At 32.2% G+C, this 6,000-nt stretch overlaps 1 long non-coding RNA gene across 1 annotated transcript; it reads right to left on the bottom strand.

The window, feature by feature from the left end:
• Positions 1–395: 395 nt before the first annotated feature.
• Positions 396–1,543, bottom strand: LOC125059929. The gene is made up of 2 exons (XR_007118749.1): positions 1,128–1,543; positions 396–1,041 (listed from the first exon to the last, which is right to left on the bottom strand). It is a non-coding gene; the product is annotated as an uncharacterized LOC125059929 (long non-coding RNA).
• Between the last annotated feature and the right edge of the window lie 4,457 nt (positions 1,544–6,000).

Genomic DNA, 6,000 nt, shown 5'->3' with positions numbered 1-6,000 from the left:
ATTAAGTATATAACTAATTCATTATGTGTTTTATTGCCTATAATATTAACTTATAATTATTATAATTAAATAAAATACAAGAACATGAGTATATATAGACTGCAGCTCATACAAACCTATTTTGCTTCATTACTAGTTACAGAACCGCAGCAGTATAATTATTATAAGTTAATATTATAGGCAATAGAATACATAATGAATTAGAGTTAATATTATTTATATATTACTAATAATATTAACTTATAATTATTATAAGTACATACAAGTATGTACATATACTAAAAACTACAGCTACACATTAGTTAGGGACCTATGATATTCTTTAGGGCTTTTATTACATTTGTGAGTTAGCATCTACCTACTTTGTTACAAGAATTTATAAATAAAACATTTGACTTGATTAATTAACTGTTTAATTATAACTTAAATACAAACCATTTTTATTAAAAAAACATTACAACATTTACATGAAACCCTAAAGTAGCAATTAAATATTTTCTAATTGTTTCTTCTTGCATTTCACCTCAATTTGATGCAACTCTTTTTGCTGCTACATATATTTATTGTGCCTTTCTTCCATCTGCTGCATCACTTTTTGGTGCACCTCCTCTTTATGCAGTATGGATTTTTGGTGGGCCTCTCATTGGTGCAGCAAATGTTTTTGATGCTCTTCCTTAGCATAATTGAACAAATCATCCTCTCTTATTTGTCTTTGTTTCAAAAACTCATTTTTTTTTTATCCGTGTGGATCATAATCCGCTTCCTTGTTTCCAAAGGGTTAAAAGATTTTTTACTTTTGTTGTAGGACACAGCTATACAAGAATAATATAAAAATGTGCCTACACCTTCATTAAATGTATATTAAATTTAACACGTCGGTGTCTAGACCCATCTGAGTTGAAAACGTCACAGAGATTTCCAAGCTGCATCTTTTTGTAGATTGCTGCAGTGATCAGTTGTTTGCAGGTTACGAGTGTGTAATCCTTGAGAAGCATCACCAGTTTGGCAGTTTCTTTTTTGGCGAAGTTAGCAGTATGGTCACTTTAACAAAATATAAATGTATTACTTTCTATTACGAAACACAAGATAAACCGGAATAAATAACACGAAAATATGTTTGTACTTACTTATTTGACCGTTGGCTGTTTGCGGACATCGTTATTTATATATTTAAGTATCGTAAAAAGTGTAAACCGTATTAAGAACACAGAAAAACAACTTTATTTATATCGTGTTATTTAGATTAATTTGACACTTCAAACTCTTCAAAGCGCAAATAACGAATGAAGATGGCAAAAATGGATTTCATTCCCTCAATATGTCTAGTGTTGTCATACAAAATAAATGTTCCCCACAAAAAACAACCACATTTTTTGGGATGTCATTGCTCATTGCACTGGCAACAAATTGACAAATTGTTAAGATTAACTATAGTTAAAAAAGGCATTGAAAAACGCATTTACGATTTTACCAATGGTTATTCATTTAACCATAGTTAATGTAACAAATGGTAAAACCATTTTTTACTACGGATCAAAAAACTGGCCCTAAAGCGCTTCATCTTAACATATATAAATTACGTGTCACGTTATTTGTCCGCTATGGACTCCTAAACTACCGAACCGATATCAATCAAATTTGCACACCGTGTGTAGTTTGATCCAACTTAAAAGATAGGATAGCTTACATCTCAATTTATACCCGCAATATTATTTTATTGCAAAATATTTGTTTATTATTTGATACAATTCTAACAGATGGCGCTGTGTTAAAATTACCTACCAACGTTTCACATATTTTAAGCTACCTTTCACATAAGTTCTCCTATCTTTTCCCTTGAATAGTTTACTACTATGTAATATAACAAGTCCGGTCTGCTAGTCTAATATATAAAATTCTTGTGTCACAATGTTCGTTTCCATACTCCTCCAAAACGGCTCGACCGATTCTTAAGAAATTTTTTATGCATATTCAGTAAGTCTGAGAATCGGACAACATCTATTTTTCATTCCCCTAAATGTTAAGGGTGGTCAGGTCAGGAAATTTTTATATTTATTTTTTAGACAAAACTTTTTGTTTCGATTTTTTGTGACACAGCATTCAAAAATACATACAACCCTTAATTGTCACCCCTCTACGATCAACCACTATTTTTTATTATAGTGGATAGTTATTTTCTATTGAACTTAAAAAAATGTTTCCTAGAAATGATAAACATGGCATAACGACGTTTGCCGGGTCAGCTAGTAATATTATAATTATCACGAGTAAAATAGAAACCATTCCCAAACACTTTCGCATTTATAATATTACTAAGAATATATAATACGAAATTATTCAATTTAAAAAAAGGATTCCATGAAATTTCTATTTAAACCGCGTAGTATATATAACTAAGCAGATGCTACTTTGTGATTTTATTCAAAATGATACCTATACAATTTTATTTGCCGCTGTTAATCAACAAACGCTAGCAATGGTTAAAAATTATAGACGAAAAAGACTCGTTCTTATAATTTTTGCTAGCATATATTAAATAACACAGTGTCACCTTTATCGAAATATTTTTAGAACCAGTTTAGTATTTATAGATATTAATCTTACATATAAACTAAAAAAATATTACGTTTAAATTTTTATAATATTTATTAGTATCGATCATGTTCGGCTCTGAGAATTACAAATATGTAAATACACTTAGGCCAGCGTTGCCAGATTTCTTTTTAGTCAAGTCGGGATTTTGGCACTTTTAAAGTGAAAAAAGCGGGATTCATTTGTCGAAAGCGGGACATAGTATTTTTTTTTAAATAATCAGAAGTTTTTAAATACCTTTGTATGTTTTTAATTGAGTTCAAATCACGTTTGCGTGACAATAGACAGCGAATATAGTCACAGAAAATGTATTTAAATCAGATTGAACCTATCGTTAAATAGTTCTTATACATCTTTTGATTACAAAACAAAAAAATCAAAATTAAAAATACTCTGAAGAATTACTTATTCATAATATTTCTATGAAGATATAACATCTTTAAAAGTTTCATTCTTCTCATTAAAAAAGAAAGAAGAGAACTCATAGGATAGCTGCTGATTAAACTTGATGAGTAACTCTGATTACATTAATTAATTTACTTTCAAAAAGAAGGCGTTTTGGAAAGCAGTTTGTTGGTTTGATTTATATTAAGTTTGAAGATAATCCTGGTATTTATTTTTGGATACTGTTGAAAGAGTTGGTACCATTATTGTGCGGTGGTGGTAGTAGGTACACACTTCTTATTGCATCGAGTTATTCCCGAAAAGCGGGACTAAGCCTGTCCCGCGCGGGACATTTTATTTTGATTTAAAAATCGGGACGTCCCGCCAAAATCGGGACGTCTGGCAACGCTGACTAGGGCCAGGTGAGTAGGTTTGCATACGCGGTGCTTTCTTTGGTAGAGCTCCCTCTTTCCTCGTGTTTAATCTGGCACTCATTAAGTAAATCACATATTAATTTTATCTAATTGTATTTCATATACCACGCACCGTTCAAAATGCCATCGAGTTTGTATAGATGCGCGACCGTTGCGCGGTGATTGCGTTTGTCACTAATGCGTGAAATCATAAATTTTGCTAGCTAAGGCACTCTTAATTAACTTGTTTTACTTAGCCTACCATTTTAGTAGCTACATTCCAACATATGGCACATAGAGACTGTTCGCTTTAGGAAATAAAAACTATGTACTTAATAAATACATTTTCCAAGTCTCTCATTAACCTCAGAGTTCAAGTATAAATTTAATAAAAAAAGTGCATGCGTACAAAGTACACATGTCAAAAGTGAAACTTCTTTAGCAAATTAATTTTTAAGTCTTGTTCATATTTATACAAATCTAAAACATTAAATTTCCGAGACCTATAGGGAAAAAGGAAGATATGTTAAGAATTTAATAAATTTAGTTGTCATTAAAATATTAAGAGTGTCGAAAATTAATACAAATTATAAATTTATTTTTTTAAATTTATTCTTCGATAATAAAAACACGTCGTTAGAGATTTCATAAATTCTCTTTACGAAATTTAAATTTTTAAAATATAATTTTTATAAGGTAATTCGCCCTTCTCACTCTCTCTCAATCGGTCTCAATCGCTAGCTTTCATCCGACAAACACGCTGCACATCTTCGTGACGCTAATATTATTATTATTGCGTTTTATCCGTAACAAATTTACTCTCATGCGCCTAAAGAAGTTTCACTTAAACAAATACGTGAATTGGTCCCGCTGTCTTCGAGTTTTGCACTTAGCAAGGAATTTTCTTATTCATTTCTATTCATATAGATTATTGATCATGGAATAATACAACCATGGGTACTGTACGTGCCAAGGCCATTAGAGTATAGCCAAACGTAGGCACTCTATGCAACTGCTACATTGCTTTCATTCGTTACATAGCAATTAACATTTCATTATTTCGCTTATATTGTTATACGCGAGTGTTTAATATAGAGTATATTAAATCCTCTATTATTTAAAGAATCCCGATGACGCCGGAACCGTACATTTCGGTCTGGCTCACAATGTTTTAATGTTAAAATAGTAATCGTAATATCGTCCAGGTTTTAATTCATTATTTACAATGTTCATTGTCATGTTCATTTGTCTTGTTCATGACGTTTTATACTTTAGCGTTGTAAACTTAGAGCTACATGGTAAACATGGTAGTCACTAGTCTGTAAATAACTGTAATTGGGCTGCCACCGAGAACGAAGTCCATAGTTCTTGCCCGACAGGTTTTAATCATAATTTTTAATCAACTTTGTCCTTCATAATAAAGTAATTATTATTTGAGTCAATTGGGTTTTTGACATTGATAACACTAATTATTGTGTAGATATTAATGCAAATGAACTTAATTGCAATCTTATTAAAAGTACAAACCGGTTCTGATAAATTTTATACACTAGCGAACGTTCGCGTACGTTCTGTATATTATAAAACTAACATGTTTTATGAATGTTATCTATTGCTTCATTTCTTGTAGATTGAGGACCAAACCGTGCCTGGATATTATAGTGTGCCAAACAAAAGTACAGGCATTTTATGCAATTTATATTCTTAAAAGATTCGCTTACACGTTTGACTAAGCCAAGTTGATTATATGCTTTTTCTGTTATGTTATCTATAAGTAATGTTCTCCATGAAGATTCAGCTAAAGGTGGGAACTGACCAACGTTACGATGTGTAATGTAACATGTAATGTAATGTTACACAGCGAGCATTCGTGCAGTCAGTACGTCGTGTTGCGGGGAAACACGACGTAACACGACGTACTGACTGCACGAATGCTCGCTGTGTAACAGTACATTACATGTTACATTACACCTCGTAACGTTGGTCAGTTCCCACCTTAACAAACGCACCCGCGGGTATCAGAGTCGACAGTCTGCCAATAGCAACCGCGAATAATAGTGAGTTTTTTGTGTCAATTTGACCCTAATTATTGTTTGCGGTAACTGGTCTTAGTCAACTTAGTTATAGTGTCGACAAGGTATTCGTGTGAAAGGCACGATACGAATTACTAATTAAGGCATCTTAAAGTTTGTAGGGCATGTCACAATTGAAAAGCAATTACGAGAAAGAAGCACCGTGTGAAATTAGACCTTTTTTATTTTAATTCGATTTTTGTGTCGCTTTTTCTGAAAACTAGTAACCGATCTACATTATTTATTTAGTAATAATAAATAGCGAAAAATGGAAATAAATAATTGCTTTTGTAATATGCCTACACAAAAACTTGTATATTTTTATATACTTTTTTTATTTACACAGAACAGGGGGCAAACGGGCAGGAGGCACACCTGATCCTAAGTGATACCGCCGCCCATGGACACTCAATGCCAGAGGGCTCGCGAGTGCGTTGCCGGCCCGAAGTCGAACTATTTTGCTTTATTCTAGGATATTGTTAAGCCGAAACTGAATTAGACTGGCTAATTCGTGTTAAAGGCTCATATTGAATCGAAAT

Source organism: Pieris napi, chromosome 20 (genome assembly GCF_905475465.1).
Source record: "Pieris napi chromosome 20, ilPieNapi1.2, whole genome shotgun sequence".
Taxonomy (NCBI): domain Eukaryota; kingdom Metazoa; phylum Arthropoda; class Insecta; order Lepidoptera; family Pieridae; genus Pieris; species Pieris napi.
Note: the sequence above shows the minus strand (reverse complement) of the source record. Positions and strands in the feature narration are given on the sequence as shown.